The sequence below is a fragment of the Sebastes fasciatus genome, chromosome 4 (genome assembly GCF_043250625.1).
Source record: "Sebastes fasciatus isolate fSebFas1 chromosome 4, fSebFas1.pri, whole genome shotgun sequence".
Classification (NCBI taxonomy): Eukaryota; Metazoa; Chordata; class Actinopteri; order Perciformes; family Sebastidae; genus Sebastes; species Sebastes fasciatus.
In genome coordinates, this window is record NC_133798.1 from 3827098 (window position 1) to 3843747 (window position 16650).

Genomic DNA, 16650 nt, shown 5'->3' on the forward strand with positions numbered 1-16650 from the left:
AGTAAACCAACAGACAGTTGCAGTCCTCTGTTGAAATGGTAGTGTTTGTTAATCCAGCCAATTTCCCACAAATTACATACACAGAAGAGACTAAAGTCCTGTGGACTCATGGAGAATGCTGGCATCGATCCCGCTACTTCTCGCATGCTAAGCGAGCGCTCTACCATTTGAGCTAATTCCCCTGTACAAAGAGCACTTGTGTAGGTCCCGCTAGATTGCCTCCTCCTCCTTACTTCCATGCTACGCTAATCCATTGTGTCTCTGGAAGCTGACCTGGGTCCGACTCTTACTGTAACACATAGCTAGCAGCAGACGAGGTGGCCGAGTGGTTAAGGCGATGGACTGCTAATCCATTGTGCTCTGCACGCGTGGGTTCGAATCCCATCCTCGTCGCAGGACATGTTATTTACGTCTTCCATGTTTACATGGTTAAGACGATGGACTGCCAAGTCATTGTGCTCTGCATATGTCTGGTCAAATCCCATCCTTGTTGCAGTTAAGTTGACTTTCGTCTGACACCAATATCACAAATATAACAAATCTCTTTGGAACATTGAGATCAGTTTTTCCCACAGAAATTCTCTCGTTCCCATGGAGTGACTGTCATATGCACTGAGACGAAACTGAAGACTTGCAGTCTTTAGGTTTTGCACATTCGGTTGAACAAAACATCCGTTGCCATGTGGTTGAGGCAATCTTTGCCAGAATTCGTCTGTGGAGAATGCGGGTATTGATCCAGCTACCTCTCGCATGCTAAACGAGTGCTCTACCATTTGATTAAAAAATGCTCACTTTTGACGAACAGACAGCATAAACTGATCACAGGGCAATTTAGGTCACCCAAAAACAGGGCTAAATACATTCCTGGGATGGACAGTCTACAAAGGAAGCGCCCTTGCCACAACTCCTTGCTTGGCCGGCCAAATGTGGAAGTAAACCAACAGACAGTTGCAGTCCTCTGTTGAAATGGTAGGGTTTGTTAATCCAGCCAATTTCCCACAAATTACATACACAGAAGAGACTAAAGTCCTGTGGACTCATGGAGAATGCGGGCATCGATCCCGCTACTTCTCGCATGCTAAGCGAGCGCTCTACCATTTGAGCTAATTCCCCTGTACAAAGAACACTTGTGTAGGTCCCGCTAGATTGCCTCCTCCTCCTTACTTCCATGCTACGCTAATCCATTGTGTCTCTGGAAGCTGACCTGGGTCCGACTCTTACTGTAACACATAGCTAGCAGCAGACGAGGTGGCCGAGTGGTTAAGGCGATGGACTGCTAATCCATTGTGCTCTGCACGCGTGGGTTCGAATCCCATCCTCGTCGCAGGACATGTTATTTACGTCTTCCATGTTTACATGGTTAAGACGATGGACTGCCAAGTCATTGTGCTCTGCATATGTCTGGTCAAATCCCATCCTTGTTGCAGTTAAGTTGACTTTCGTCTGACACCAATATCACAAATATAACAAATCTCTTTGGAACATTGAGATCAGTTTTTCCCACAGAAATTCTCTCGTTCCCATGGAGTGACTGTCATATGCACTGAGACGAAACTGATGACTTGCAGTCTTTAGGTTTTGCACATTCGGTTGAACAAAACATCCGTTGCCATGTGGTTGAGGCAATCTTTGCCAGAATTCGTCTGTGGAGAATGCGGGTATTGATCCAGCTACCTCTCGCATGCTAAACGAGTGCTCTACCATTTGATTAAAAAATGCTCACTTTTGACGAACAGACAGCATAAACTGATCACAGGGCAATTTAGGTCACCCAAAAACAGGGCTAAATACATTCCTGGGATGGACAGTCTACAAAGGAAGCGCCCTTGCCACAACTCCTTGCTTGGCCGGCCAAATGTGGAAGTAAACCAACAGACAGTTGCAGTCCTCTGTTGAAATGGTAGTGTTTGTTAATCCAGCCAATTTCCCACAAATTACATACACAGAAGAGACTAAAGTCCTGTGGACTCATGGAGAATGCGGGCATCAATCCCGCTACTTCTCGCATGCTAAGCGAGCGCTCTACCATTTGAGCTAATTCCCCTGTACAAAGAGCACTTGTGTAGGTCCCGCTAGATCGCCTCCTCCTCCTTACTTCCATGCTACGCTAATCCATTGTGTCTCTGGAAGCTGACCTGGGTCCGACTCTTACTGTAACACATAGCTAGCAGCAGACGAGGTGGCCGAGTGGTTAAGGCGATGGACTGCTAATCCATTGTGCTCTGCACGCGTGGGTTCGAATCCCATCCTCGTCGCAGGACATGTTATTTACGTCTTCCATGTTTACATGGTTAAGACGATGGAGTGCCAAGTCATTGTGCTCTGCATATGTCTGGTCAAATCCCATCCTTGTTGCAGTTAAGTTGACTTTCGTCTGACACCAATATCACAAATATAACAAATCTCTTTGGAACATTGAGATCAGTTTTTCCCACAGAAATTCTCTCGTTCCCATGGAGTGACTGTCATATGCACTGAGACGAAACTGATGACTTGCAGTCTTTAGGTTTTGCACATTTGGTTGAACAAAACATCCGTTGCCATGTGGTTGAGGCAATCTTTGCCAGAATTAGTCTGTGGAGAATGCGGGTATTGATCCAGCTACCTCTCGCATGCTAAACGAGTGCTCTACCATTTGATTAAAAAATGCTCACTTTTGACGAACAGACAGCATAAACTGATCACAGGGCAATTTAGGTCACCCAAAAACAGGGCTAAATACATTCCTGGGATGGACAGTCTAAAAAGGAAGCGCCCTTGCCACAACTCCTTGCTTGGCCGGCCAAATGTGGAAGTAAACCAACAGACAGTTGCAGTCCTCTGTTGAAATGGTAGTGTTTGTTAATCCAGCCAATTTCCCACAAATTACATACACAGAAGAGACTATAGTCCTGTGGACTCATGGAGAATGCGGGCATCGACCCCGCTACTTCTCGCATGCTAAGCGAGCGCTCTACCATTTGAGCTAATTCCCCTGTACAAAGAGCACTTGTGTAGGTCCCGCTAGATCGCCTCCTCCTCCTTACTTCAATGCTACGCTAATCCATTGTGTGTCTGGAAGCTGACCTGGGTCCGACTCTTACTGTAACACATAGCTAGCAGCAGACGATGTGGCCGAGTGGTTAAGGCGATGGACTGCTAATCCATTGTGCTCTGCACGCGTGGGTTCGAATCCCATCCTCGTCGCAGGACATGTTATTTACGTCTTCCATGTTTACATGGTTAAGACGATGGACTGCCAAGTCATTGTGCTCTGCATATGTCTGGTCAAATCCCATCCTTGTTGCAGTTAAGTTGACTTTCGTCTGACACCAATATCACAAATATAACAAATCTCTTTGGAACATTGAGATCAGTTTTTCCCACAGAAATTCTCTCGTTCCCATGGAGTGACTGTCATATGCACTGAGACGAAACTGATGACTTGCAGTCTTTAGGTTTTGCACATTTGGTTGAACAAAACATCCGTTGCCATGTGGTTGAGGCAATCTTTGCCAGAATTAGTCTGTGGAGAATGCGGGTATTGATCCAGCTACCTCTCGCATGCTAAACGAGTGCTCTACCATTTGATTAAAAAATGCTCACTTTTGACGAACAGACAGCATAAACTGATCACAGGGCAATTTAGGTCACCCAAAAACAGGGCTAAATACATTCCTGGGATGGACAGTCTACAAAGGAAGCGCCCTTGCCACAACTCCTTGCTTGGCCGGCCAAATGTGGAAGTAAACCAACAGACAGTTGCAGTCCTCTGTTGAAATGGTAGTGTTTGTTAATCCAGCCATTTTCCCACAAATTACATACACAGAAGAGACTAAAGTCCTGTGGACTCATGGAGAATGCGGGCATCGATCCCGCTACTTCTCGCATGCTAAGCGAGCGCTCTACCATTTGAGCTAATTCCCCTGTACAAAGATCACTTGTGTAGGTCCCGCTAGATCGCCTCCTCCTCCTTACTTCCATGCTACGCTAATCCATTGTGTCTCTGGAAGCTGACCTGGGTCCGACTCTTACTGTAACACATAGCTAGCAGCAGACGAGGTGGCCGAGTGGTTAAGGCGATGGACTGCTAATCCATTGTGCTCTGCACGCGTGGGTTCGAATCCCATCCTCGTCGCAGGACATGTTATTTACGTCTTCCATGTTTACATGGTTAAGACGATGGACTGCCAAGTCATTGTGCTCTGCATATGTCTGGTCAAATCCCATCCTTGTTGCAGTTAAGTTGACTTTCGTCTGACACCAATATCACAAATATAACAAATCTCTTTGGAACATTGAGATCAGTTTTTCCCACAGAAATTCTCTCGTTCCCATGGAGTGACTGTCATATGCACTGAGACGAAACTGATGACTTGCAGTCTTTAGGTTTTGCACATTCGGTTGAACAAAACATCCGTTGCCATGTGGTTGAGGCAATCTTTGCCAGAATTAGTCTGTGGAGAATGCGGGTATTGATCCAGCTACCTCTCGCATGCTAAACGAGTGCTCTACCATTTGATTAAAAAATGCTCACTTTTGACGAACAGACAGCATAAACTGATCACAGGGCAATTTAGGTCACCCAAAAACAGGGCTAAATACATTCCTGGGATGGACAGTCTAAAAAGGAAGCGCCCTTGCCACAACTCCTTGCTTGGCCGGCCAAATGTGGAAGTAAACCAACAGACAGTTGCAGTCCTCTGTTGAAATGGTAGTGTTTGTTAATCCAGCCATTTTCCCACAAATTACATACACAGAAGAGACTAAAGTCCTGTGGACTCATGGAGAATGCGGGCATCAATCCCGCTACTTCTCGCATGCTAAGCGAGCGCTCTACCATTTGAGCTAATTCCCCTGTACAAAGAGCACTTGTGTAGGTCCCGCTAGATCGCCTCCTCCTCCTTACTTCCATGCTACGCTAATCCATTGTGTCTCTGGAAGCTGACCTTGGTCCGACTCTTACTGTAACACATAGCTAGCAGCAGACGAGGTGGCCGAGTGGTTAAGGCGATGGACTGCTAATCCATTGTGCTCTGCACGCGTGGGTTCGAATCCCATCCTCGTCGCAGGACATGTTATTTACGTCTTCCATGTTTACATGGTTAAGACGATGGACTGCCAAGTCATTGTGCTCTGCATATGTCTGGTCAAATCCCATCCTTGTTGCAGTTAAGTTGACTTTCGTCTGACACCAATATCACAAATATAACAAATCTCTTTGGAACATTGAGATCAGTTTTTCCCACAGAAATTCTCTCGTTCCCATGGAGTGACTGTCATATGCACTGAGACGAAACTGATGACTTGCAGTCTTTAGGTTTTGCACATTCGGTTGAACAAAACATCCGTTGCCATGTGGTTGAGGCAATCTTTGCCAGAATTAGTCTGTGGAGAATGCGGGTATTGATCCAGCTACCTCTCGCATGCTAAACGAGTGCTCTACCATTTGATTAAAAAATGCTCACTTTTGACGAACAGACAGCATAAACTGATCACAGGGCAATTTAGGTCACCCAAAAACAGGGCTAAATACATTCCTGGGATGGACAGTCTAAAAAGGAAGCGCCCTTGCCACAACTCCTTGCTTGGCCGGCCAAATGTGGAAGTAAACCAACAGACAGTTGCAGTCCTCTGTTGAAATGGTAGTGTTTGTTAATCCAGCCATTTTCCCACAAATTACATACACAGAAGAGACTAAAGTCCTGTGGACTCATGGAGAATGCGGGCATCAATCCCGCTACTTCTCGCATGCTAAGCGAGCGCTCTACCATTTGAGCTAATTCCCCTGTACAAAGAGCACTTGTGTAGGTCCCGCTAGATCGCCTCCTCCTCCTTACTTCCATGCTACGCTAATCCATTGTGTCTCTGGAAGCTGACCTGGGTCCGACTCTTACTGTAACACATAGCTAGCAGCAGACGAGGTGGCCGAGTGGTTAAGGCGATGGACTGCTAATCCATTGTGCTCTGCACGCGTGGGTTCGAATCCCATCCTCGTCGCAGGACATGTTATTTACGTCTTCCATGTTTACATGGTTAAGACGATGGACTGCCAAGTCATTGTGCTCTGCATATGTCTGGTCAAATCCCATCCTTGTTGCAGTTAAGTTGACTTTCGTCTGACACCAATATCACAAATATAACAAATCTCTTTGGAACATTGAGATCAGTTTTTCCCACAGAAATTCTCTCGTTCCCATGGAGTGACTGTCATATGCACTGAGACGAAACTGATGACTTGCAGTCTTTAGGTTTTGCACATTTGGTTGAACAAAACATCCGTTGCCATGTGGTTGAGGCAATCTTTGCCAGAATTAGTCTGTGGAGAATGCGGGTATTGATCCAGCTACCTCTCGCATGCTAAACGAGTGCTCTACCATTTGATTAAAAAATGCTCACTTTTGACGAACAGACAGCATAAACTGATCACAGGGCAATTTAGGTCACCCAAAAACAGGGCTAAATACATTCCTGGGATGGACAGTCTAAAAAGGAAGCGCCCTTGCCACAACTCCTTGCTTGGCCGGCCAAATGTGGAAGTAAACCAACAGACAGTTGCAGTCCTCTGTTGAAATGGTAGTGTTTGTTAATCCAGCCAATTTCCCACAAATTACATACACAGAAGAGACTATAGTCCTGTGGACTCATGGAGAATGCGGGCATCGACCCCGCTACTTCTCGCATGCTAAGCGAGCGCTCTACCATTTGAGCTAATTCCCCTGTACAATGAGCACTTGTGTAGGTCCCGCTAGATCGCCTCCTCCTCCTTACTTCAATGCTACGCTAATCCATTGTGTGTCTGGAAGCTGACCTGGGTCCGACTCTTACTGTAACACATAGCTAGCAGCAGACGATGTGGCCGAGTGGTTAAGGCGATGGACTGCTAATCCATTGTGCTCTGCACGCGTGGGTTCGAATCCCATCCTCGTCGCAGGACATGTTATTTACGTCTTCCATGTTTACATGGTTAAGACGATGGACTGCCAAGTCATTGTGCTCTGCATATGTCTGGTCAAATCCCATCCTTGTTGCAGTTAAGTTGACTTTCGTCTGACACCAATATCACAAATATAACAAATCTCTTTGGAACATTGAGATCAGTTTTTCCCACAGAAATTCTCTCGTTCCCATGGAGTGACTGTCATATGCACTGAGACGAAACTGATGACTTGCAGTCTTTAGGTTTTGCACATTTGGTTGAACAAAACATCCGTTGCCATGTGGTTGAGGCAATCTTTGCCAGAATTAGTCTGTGGAGAATGCGGGTATTGATCCAGCTACCTCTCGCATGCTAAACGAGTGCTCTACCATTTGATTAAAAAATGCTCACTTTTGACGAACAGACAGCATAAACTGATCACAGGGCAATTTAGGTCACCCAAAAACAGGGCTAAATACATTCCTGGGATGGACAGTCTACAAAGGAAGCGCCCTTGCCACAACTCCTTGCTTGGCCGGCCAAATGTGGAAGTAAACCAACAGACAGTTGCAGTCCTCTGTTGAAATGGTAGTGTTTGTTAATCCAGCCATTTTCCCACAAATTACATACACAGAAGAGACTAAAGTCCTGTGGACTCATGGAGAATGCGGGCATCGATCCCGCTAATTCTCGCATGCTAAGCGAGCGCTCTACCATTTGAGCTAATTCCCCTGTACAAAGATCACTTGTGTAGGTCCCGCTAGATCGCCTCCTCCTCCTTACTTCCATGCTACGCTAATCCATTGTGTCTCTGGAAGCTGACCTGGGTCCGACTCTTACTGTAACACATAGCTAGCAGCAGACGAGGTGGCCGAGTGGTTAAGGCGATGGACTGCTAATCCATTGTGCTCTGCACGCGTGGGTTCGAATCCCATCCTCGTCGCAGGACATGTTATTTACGTCTTCCATGTTTACATGGTTAAGACGATGGACTGCCAAGTCATTGTGCTCTGCATATGTCTGGTCAAATCCCATCCTTGTTGCAGTTAAGTTGACTTTCGTCTGACACCAATATCACAAATATAACAAATCTCTTTGGAACATTGAGATCAGTTTTTCCCACAGAAATTCTCTCGTTCCCATGGAGTGACTGTCATATGCACTGAGACGAAACTGATGACTTGCAGTCTTTAGGTTTTGCACATTCGGTTGAACAAAACATCCGTTGCCATGTGGTTGAGGCAATCTTTGCCAGAATTAGTCTGTGGAGAATGCGGGTATTGATCCAGCTACCTCTCGCATGCTAAACGAGTGCTCTACCATTTGATTAAAAAATGCTCACTTTTGACGAACAGACAGCATAAACTGATCACAGGGCAATTTAGGTCACCCAAAAACAGGGCTAAATACATTCCTGGGATGGACAGTCTAAAAAGGAAGCGCCCTTGCCACAACTCCTTGCTTGGCCGGCCAAATGTGGAAGTAAACCAACAGACAGTTGCAGTCCTCTGTTGAAATGGTAGTGTTTGTTAATCCAGCCATTTTCCCACAAATTACATACACAGAAGAGACTAAAGTCCTGTGGACTCATGGAGAATGCGGGCATCAATCCCGCTACTTCTCGCATGCTAAGCGAGCGCTCTACCATTTGAGCTAATTCCCCTGTACAAAGAGCACTTGTGTAGGTCCCGCTAGATCGCCTCCTCCTCCTTACTTCCATGCTACGCTAATCCATTGTGTCTCTGGAAGCTGACCTTGGTCCGACTCTTACTGTAACACATAGCTAGCAGCAGACGAGGTGGCCGAGTGGTTAAGGCGATGGACTGCTAATCCATTGTGCTCTGCACGCGTGGGTTCGAATCCCATCCTCGTCGCAGGACATGTTATTTACGTCTTCCATGTTTACATGGTTAAGACGATGGACTGCCAAGTCATTGTGCTCTGCATATGTCTGGTCAAATCCCATCCTTGTTGCAGTTAAGTTGACTTTCGTCTGACACCAATATCACAAATATAACAAATCTCTTTGGAACATTGAGATCAGTTTTTCCCACAGAAATTCTCTCGTTCCCATGGAGTGACTGTCATATGCACTGAGACGAAACTGATGACTTGCAGTCTTTAGGTTTTGCACATTCGGTTGAACAAAACATCCGTTGCCATGTGGTTGAGGCAATCTTTGCCAGAATTAGTCTGTGGAGAATGCGGGTATTGATCCAGCTACCTCTCGCATGCTAAATGAGTGCTCTACCATTTGATTAAAAAATGCTCACTTTTGACGAACAGACAGCATAAACTGATCACAGGGCAATTTAGGTCACCCAAAAACAGGGCTAAATACATTCCTGGGATGGACAGTCTAAAAAGGAAGCGCCCTTGCCACAACTCCTTGCTTGGCCGGCCAAATGTGGAAGTAAACCAACAGACAGTTGCAGTCCTCTGTTGAAATGGTAGTGTTTGTTAATCCAGCCATTTTCCCACAAATTACATACACAGAAGAGACTAAAGTCCTGTGGACTCATGGAGAATGCGGGCATCAATCCCGCTACTTCTCGCATGCTAAGCGAGCGCTCTACCATTTGAGCTAATTCCCCTGTACAAAGAGCACTTGTGTAGGTCCCGCTAGATCGCCTCCTCCTCCTTACTTCCATGCTACGCTAATCCATTGTGTCTCTGGAAGCTGACCTGGGTCCGACTCTTACTGTAACACATAGCTAGCAGCAGACGAGGTGGCCGAGTGGTTAAGGCGATGGACTGCTAATCCATTGTGCTCTGCACGCGTGGGTTCGAATCCCATCCTCGTCGCAGGACATGTTATTTACGTCTTCCATGTTTACATGGTTAAGACGATGGACTGCCAAGTCATTGTGCTCTGCATATGTCTGGTCAAATCCCATCCTTGTTGCAGTTAAGTTGACTTTCGTCTGACACCAATATCACAAATATAACAAATCTCTTTGGAACATTGAGATCAGTTTTTCCCACAGAAATTCTCTCGTTCCCATGGAGTGACTGTCATATGCACTGAGACGAAACTGATGACTTGCAGTCTTTAGGTTTTGCACATTTGGTTGAACAAAACATCCGTTGCCATGTGGTTGAGGCAATCTTTGCCAGAATTAGTCTGTGGAGAATGCGGGTATTGATCCAGCTACCTCTCGCATGCTAAACGAGTGCTCTACCATTTGATTAAAAAATGCTCACTTTTGACGAACAGACAGCATAAACTGATCACAGGGCAATTTAGGTCACCCAAAAACAGGGCTAAATACATTCCTGGGATGGACAGTCTAAAAAGGAAGCGCCCTTGCCACAACTCCTTGCTTGGCCGGCCAAATGTGGAAGTAAACCAACAGACAGTTGCAGTCCTCTGTTGAAATGGTAGTGTTTGTTAATCCAGCCAATTTCCCACAAATTACATACACAGAAGAGACTAAAGTCCTGTGGACTCATGGAGAATGCGGGCATCGATCCCGCTACTTCTCGCATGCTAAGCGAGCGCTCTACCATTTGAGCTAATTCCCCTGTACAAAGAGCACTTGTGTAGGTCCCGCTAGATTGCCTCCTCCTCCTTACTTCCATGCTACGCTAATCCATTGTGTCTCTGGAAGCTGACCTGGGTCCGACTCTTACTGTAACACATAGCTAGCAGCAGACGAGGTGGCCGAGTGGTTAAGGCGATGGACTGCTAATCCATTGTGCTCTGCACGCGTGGGTTCGAATCCCATCCTCGTCGCAGGACATGTTATTTACGTCTTCCATGTTTACATGGTTAAGACGATGGACTGCCAAGTCATTGTGCTCTGCATATGTCTGGTCAAATCCCATCCTTGTTGCAGTTAAGTTGACTTTCGTCTGACACCAATATCACAAATATAACAAATCTCTTTGGAACATTGAGATCAGTTTTTCCCACAGAAATTCTCTCGTTCCCATGGAGTGACTGTCATATGCACTGAGACGAAACTGATGACTTGCAGTCTTTAGGTTTTGCACATTTGGTTGAACAAAACATCCGTTGCCATGTGGTTGAGGCAATCTTTGCCAGAATTAGTCTGTGGAGAATGCGGGTATTGATCCAGCTACCTCTCGCATGCTAAACGAGTGCTCTACCATTTGATTAAAAAATGCTCACTTTTGACGAACAGACAGCATAAACTGATCACAGGGCAATTTAGGTCACCCAAAAACAGGGCTAAATACATTCCTGGGATGGACAGTCTAAAAAGGAAGCGCCCTTGCCACAACTCCTTGCTTGGCCGGCCAAATGTGGAAGTAAACCAACAGACAGTTGCAGTCCTCTGTTGAAATGGTAGTGTTTGTTAATCCAGCCAATTTCCCACAAATTACATACACAGAAGAGACTATAGTCCTGTGGACTCATGGAGAATGCGGGCATCGACCCCGCTACTTCTCGCATGCTAAGCGAGCGCTCTACCATTTGAGCTAATTCCCCTGTACAATGAGCACTTGTGTAGGTCCCGCTAGATCGCCTCCTCCTCCTTACTTCAATGCTACGCTAATCCATTGTGTGTCTGGAAGCTGACCTGGGTCCGACTCTTACTGTAACACATAGCTAGCAGCAGACGATGTGGCCGAGTGGTTAAGGCGATGGACTGCTAATCCATTGTGCTCTGCACGCGTGGGTTCGAATCCCATCCTCGTCGCAGGACATGTTATTTACGTCTTCCATGTTTACATGGTTAAGACGATGGACTGCCAAGTCATTGTGCTCTGCATATGTCTGGTCAAATCCCATCCTTGTTGCAGTTAAGTTGACTTTCGTCTGACACCAATATCACAAATATAACAAATCTCTTTGGAACATTGAGATCAGTTTTTCCCACAGAAATTCTCTCGTTCCCATGGAGTGACTGTCATATGCACTGAGACGAAACTGATGACTTGCAGTCTTTAGGTTTTGCACATTTGGTTGAACAAAACATCCGTTGCCATGTGGTTGAGGCAATCTTTGCCAGAATTAGTCTGTGGAGAATGCGGGTATTGATCCAGCTACCTCTCGCATGCTAAACGAGTGCTCTACCATTTGATTAAAAAATGCTCACTTTTGACGAACAGACAGCATAAACTGATCACAGGGCAATTTAGGTCACCCAAAAACAGGGCTAAATACATTCCTGGGATGGACAGTCTACAAAGGAAGCGCCCTTGCCACAACTCCTTGCTTGGCCGGCCAAATGTGGAAGTAAACCAACAGACAGTTGCAGTCCTCTGTTGAAATGGTAGTGTTTGTTAATCCAGCCATTTTCCCACAAATTACATACACAGAAGAGACTAAAGTCCTGTGGACTCATGGAGAATGCGGGCATCGATCCCGCTAATTCTCGCATGCTAAGCGAGCGCTCTACCATTTGAGCTAATTCCCCTGTACAAAGATCACTTGTGTAGGTCCCGCTAGATCGCCTCCTCCTCCTTACTTCCATGCTACGCTAATCCATTGTGTCTCTGGAAGCTGACCTGGGTCCGACTCTTACTGTAACACATAGCTAGCAGCAGACGAGGTGGCCGAGTGGTTAAGGCGATGGACTGCTAATCCATTGTGCTCTGCACGCGTGGGTTCGAATCCCATCCTCGTCGCAGGACATGTTATTTACGTCTTCCATGTTTACATGGTTAAGACGATGGACTGCCAAGTCATTGTGCTCTGCATATGTCTGGTCAAATCCCATCCTTGTTGCAGTTAAGTTGACTTTCGTCTGACACCAATATCACAAATATAACAAATCTCTTTGGAACATTGAGATCAGTTTTTCCCACAGAAATTCTCTCGTTCCCATGGAGTGACTGTCATATGCACTGAGACGAAACTGATGACTTGCAGTCTTTAGGTTTTGCACATTCGGTTGAACAAAACATCCGTTGCCATGTGGTTGAGGCAATCTTTGCCAGAATTAGTCTGTGGAGAATGCGGGTATTGATCCAGCTACCTCTCGCATGCTAAACGAGTGCTCTACCATTTGATTAAAAAATGCTCACTTTTGACGAACAGACAGCATAAACTGATCACAGGGCAATTTAGGTCACCCAAAAACAGGGCTAAATACATTCCTGGGATGGACAGTCTAAAAAGGAAGCGCCCTTGCCACAACTCCTTGCTTGGCCGGCCAAATGTGGAAGTAAACCAACAGACAGTTGCAGTCCTCTGTTGAAATGGTAGTGTTTGTTAATCCAGCCATTTTCCCACAAATTACATACACAGAAGAGACTAAAGTCCTGTGGACTCATGGAGAATGCGGGCATCAATCCCGCTACTTCTCGCATGCTAAGCGAGCGCTCTACCATTTGAGCTAATTCCCCTGTACAAAGAGCACTTGTGTAGGTCCCGCTAGATCGCCTCCTCCTCCTTACTTCCATGCTACGCTAATCCATTGTGTCTCTGGAAGCTGACCTTGGTCCGACTCTTACTGTAACACATAGCTAGCAGCAGACGAGGTGGCCGAGTGGTTAAGGCGATGGACTGCTAATCCATTGTGCTCTGCACGCGTGGGTTCGAATCCCATCCTCGTCGCAGGACATGTTATTTACGTCTTCCATGTTTACATGGTTAAGACGATGGACTGCCAAGTCATTGTGCTCTGCATATGTCTGGTCAAATCCCATCCTTGTTGCAGTTAAGTTGACTTTCGTCTGACACCAATATCACAAATATAACAAATCTCTTTGGAACATTGAGATCAGTTTTTCCCACAGAAATTCTCTCGTTCCCATGGAGTGACTGTCATATGCACTGAGACGAAACTGATGACTTGCAGTCTTTAGGTTTTGCACATTCGGTTGAACAAAACATCCGTTGCCATGTGGTTGAGGCAATCTTTGCCAGAATTAGTCTGTGGAGAATGCGGGTATTGATCCAGCTACCTCTCGCATGCTAAATGAGTGCTCTACCATTTGATTAAAAAATGCTCACTTTTGACGAACAGACAGCATAAACTGATCACAGGGCAATTTAGGTCACCCAAAAACAGGGCTAAATACATTCCTGGGATGGACAGTCTAAAAAGGAAGCGCCCTTGCCACAACTCCTTGCTTGGCCGGCCAAATGTGGAAGTAAACCAACAGACAGTTGCAGTCCTCTGTTGAAATGGTAGTGTTTGTTAATCCAGCCATTTTCCCACAAATTACATACACAGAAGAGACTAAAGTCCTGTGGACTCATGGAGAATGCGGGCATCAATCCCGCTACTTCTCGCATGCTAAGCGAGCGCTCTACCATTTGAGCTAATTCCCCTGTACAAAGAGCACTTGTGTAGGTCCCGCTAGATCGCCTCCTCCTCCTTACTTCCATGCTACGCTAATCCATTGTGTCTCTGGAAGCTGACCTGGGTCCGACTCTTACTGTAACACATAGCTAGCAGCAGACGAGGTGGCCGAGTGGTTAAGGCGATGGACTGCTAATCCATTGTGCTCTGCACGCGTGGGTTCGAATCCCATCCTCGTCGCAGGACATGTTATTTACGTCTTCCATGTTTACATGGTTAAGACGATGGACTGCCAAGTCATTGTGCTCTGCATATGTCTGGTCAAATCCCATCCTTGTTGCAGTTAAGTTGACTTTCGTCTGACACCAATATCACAAATATAACAAATCTCTTTGGAACATTGAGATCAGTTTTTCCCACAGAAATTCTCTCGTTCCCATGGAGTGACTGTCATATGCACTGAGACGAAACTGATGACTTGCAGTCTTTAGGTTTTGCACATTTGGTTGAACAAAACATCCGTTGCCATGTGGTTGAGGCAATCTTTGCCAGAATTAGTCTGTGGAGAATGCGGGTATTGATCCAGCTACCTCTCGCATGCTAAACGAGTGCTCTACCATTTGATTAAAAAATGCTCACTTTTGACGAACAGACAGCATAAACTGATCACAGGGCAATTTAGGTCACCCAAAAACAGGGCTAAATACATTCCTGGGATGGACAGTCTAAAAAGGAAGCGCCCTTGCCACAACTCCTTGCTTGGCCGGCCAAATGTGGAAGTAAACCAACAGACAGTTGCAGTCCTCTGTTGAAATGGTAGTGTTTGTTAATCCAGCCAATTTCCCACAAATTACATACACAGAAGAGACTAAAGTCCTGTGGACTCATGGAGAATGCGGGCATCGATCCCGCTACTTCTCGCATGCTAAGCGAGCGCTCTACCATTTGAGCTAATTCCCCTGTACAAAGAGCACTTGTGTAGGTCCCGCTAGATTGCCTCCTCCTCCTTACTTCCATGCTACGCTAATCCATTGTGTCTCTGGAAGCTGACCTGGGTCCGACTCTTACTGTAACACATAGCTAGCAGCAGACGAGGTGGCCGAGTGGTTAAGGCGATGGACTGCTAATCCATTGTGCTCTGCACGCGTGGGTTCGAATCCCATCCTCGTCGCAGGACATGTTATTTACGTCTTCCATGTTTACATGGTTAAGACGATGGACTGCCAAGTCATTGTGCTCTGCATATGTCTGGTCAAATCCCATCCTTGTTGCAGTTAAGTTGACTTTCGTCTGACACCAATATCACAAATATAACAAATCTCTTTGGAACATTGAGATCAGTTTTTCCCACAGAAATTCTCTCGTTCCCATGGAGTGACTGTCATATGCACTGAGACGAAACTGATGACTTGCAGTCTTTAGGTTTTGCACATTTGGTTGAACAAAACATCCGTTGCCATGTGGTTGAGGCAATCTTTGCCAGAATTAGTCTGTGGAGAATGCGGGTATTGATCCAGCTACCTCTCGCATGCTAAACGAGTGCTCTACCATTTGATTAGAAAATGCTCACTTTTGACGAACAGACAGCATAAACTGATCACAGGGCAATTTAGGTCACCCAAAAACAGGGCTAAATACATTCCTGGGATGGACAGTCTACAAAGGAAGCGCCCTTGCCACAACTCCTTGCTTGGCCGGCCAAATGTGGAAGTAAACCAACAGACAGTTGCAGTCCTCTGTTGAAATGGTAGTGTTTGTTAATCCAGCCAATTTCCCACAAATTACATACACAGAAGAGACTAAAGTCCTGTGGACTCATGGAGAATGCGGGCATCGATCCCGCTACTTCTCGCATGCTAAGCGAGCGCTCTACCATTTGAGCTAATTCCCCTGTACAAAGAGCACTTGTGTAGGTCCCGCTAGATCGCCTCCTCCTCCTTACTTCCATGCTACGCTAATCCATTGTGTCTCTGGAAGCTGACCTGGGTCCGACTCTTACTGTAACACATAGCTAGCAGCAGACGAGGTGGCCGAGTGGTTAAGGCGATGGACTGCTAATCCATTGTGCTCTGCACGCGTGGGTTCGAATCCCATCCTCGTCGCAGGACATGTTATTTACGTCTTCCATGTTTACATGGTTAAGACGATGGACTGCCAAGTCATTGTGCTCTGCATATGTCTGGTCAAATCCCATCCTTGTTGCAGTTAAGTTGACTTTCGTCTGACACCAATATCACAAATATAACAAATCTCTTTGGAACATTGAGATCAGTTTTTCCCACAGAAATTCTCTCGTTCCCATGGAGTGACTGTCATATGCACTGAGACGAAACTGATGACTTGCAGTCTTTAGGTTTTGCACATTTGGTTGAACAAAACATCCGTTGCCATGTGGTTGAGGCAATCTTTGCCAGAATTAGTCTGTGGAGAATGCGGGTATTGATCCAGCTACCTCTCGCATGCTAAACGAGTGCTCTACCATTTGATTAAAAAATGCTCACTTTTGACGAACAGACAGCATAAACTGATCAC

The 16650-nt window shown here is 46.0% G+C and overlaps 15 non-coding genes across 15 annotated transcripts; all 15 read left to right on the plus strand.

Moving 5' to 3' along the window:
- Positions 1-311: 311 nt before the first annotated feature.
- trnas-gcu (transfer RNA serine (anticodon GCU)) lies at positions 312-393 on the plus strand. The gene has a single exon. It is a non-coding gene; the product is annotated as a tRNA-Ser (tRNA).
- Positions 394-1242: 849 nt separating this feature from the next.
- trnas-gcu (transfer RNA serine (anticodon GCU)) lies at positions 1243-1324 on the plus strand. Its single transcript has one exon. It is a non-coding gene; the product is annotated as a tRNA-Ser (tRNA).
- Positions 1325-2173: 849 nt separating this feature from the next.
- trnas-gcu (transfer RNA serine (anticodon GCU)) lies at positions 2174-2255 on the plus strand. Its single transcript has one exon. It is a non-coding gene; the product is annotated as a tRNA-Ser (tRNA).
- A 1780-nt stretch (positions 2256-4035) lies between these two features.
- On the plus strand, positions 4036-4117 carry trnas-gcu (transfer RNA serine (anticodon GCU)). The gene has a single exon. It is a non-coding gene; the product is annotated as a tRNA-Ser (tRNA).
- Positions 4118-4966: 849 nt separating this feature from the next.
- Positions 4967-5048, plus strand: trnas-gcu (transfer RNA serine (anticodon GCU)). The gene has a single exon. It is a non-coding gene; the product is annotated as a tRNA-Ser (tRNA).
- Positions 5049-5897: 849 nt separating this feature from the next.
- trnas-gcu (transfer RNA serine (anticodon GCU)) lies at positions 5898-5979 on the plus strand. The gene has a single exon. It is a non-coding gene; the product is annotated as a tRNA-Ser (tRNA).
- Positions 5980-7759: 1780 nt separating this feature from the next.
- trnas-gcu (transfer RNA serine (anticodon GCU)) lies at positions 7760-7841 on the plus strand. Its single transcript has one exon. It is a non-coding gene; the product is annotated as a tRNA-Ser (tRNA).
- An 849-nt stretch (positions 7842-8690) lies between these two features.
- Positions 8691-8772, plus strand: trnas-gcu (transfer RNA serine (anticodon GCU)). Its single transcript has one exon. It is a non-coding gene; the product is annotated as a tRNA-Ser (tRNA).
- Positions 8773-9621: 849 nt separating this feature from the next.
- On the plus strand, positions 9622-9703 carry trnas-gcu (transfer RNA serine (anticodon GCU)). The gene has a single exon. It is a non-coding gene; the product is annotated as a tRNA-Ser (tRNA).
- An 849-nt stretch (positions 9704-10552) lies between these two features.
- trnas-gcu (transfer RNA serine (anticodon GCU)) lies at positions 10553-10634 on the plus strand. The gene has a single exon. It is a non-coding gene; the product is annotated as a tRNA-Ser (tRNA).
- Positions 10635-12414: 1780 nt separating this feature from the next.
- Positions 12415-12496, plus strand: trnas-gcu (transfer RNA serine (anticodon GCU)). The gene has a single exon. It is a non-coding gene; the product is annotated as a tRNA-Ser (tRNA).
- Positions 12497-13345: 849 nt separating this feature from the next.
- On the plus strand, positions 13346-13427 carry trnas-gcu (transfer RNA serine (anticodon GCU)). The gene has a single exon. It is a non-coding gene; the product is annotated as a tRNA-Ser (tRNA).
- Positions 13428-14276: 849 nt separating this feature from the next.
- On the plus strand, positions 14277-14358 carry trnas-gcu (transfer RNA serine (anticodon GCU)). Its single transcript has one exon. It is a non-coding gene; the product is annotated as a tRNA-Ser (tRNA).
- Positions 14359-15207: 849 nt separating this feature from the next.
- Positions 15208-15289, plus strand: trnas-gcu (transfer RNA serine (anticodon GCU)). The gene has a single exon. It is a non-coding gene; the product is annotated as a tRNA-Ser (tRNA).
- An 849-nt stretch (positions 15290-16138) lies between these two features.
- trnas-gcu (transfer RNA serine (anticodon GCU)) lies at positions 16139-16220 on the plus strand. The gene has a single exon. It is a non-coding gene; the product is annotated as a tRNA-Ser (tRNA).
- Positions 16221-16650: the final 430 nt, after the last annotated feature.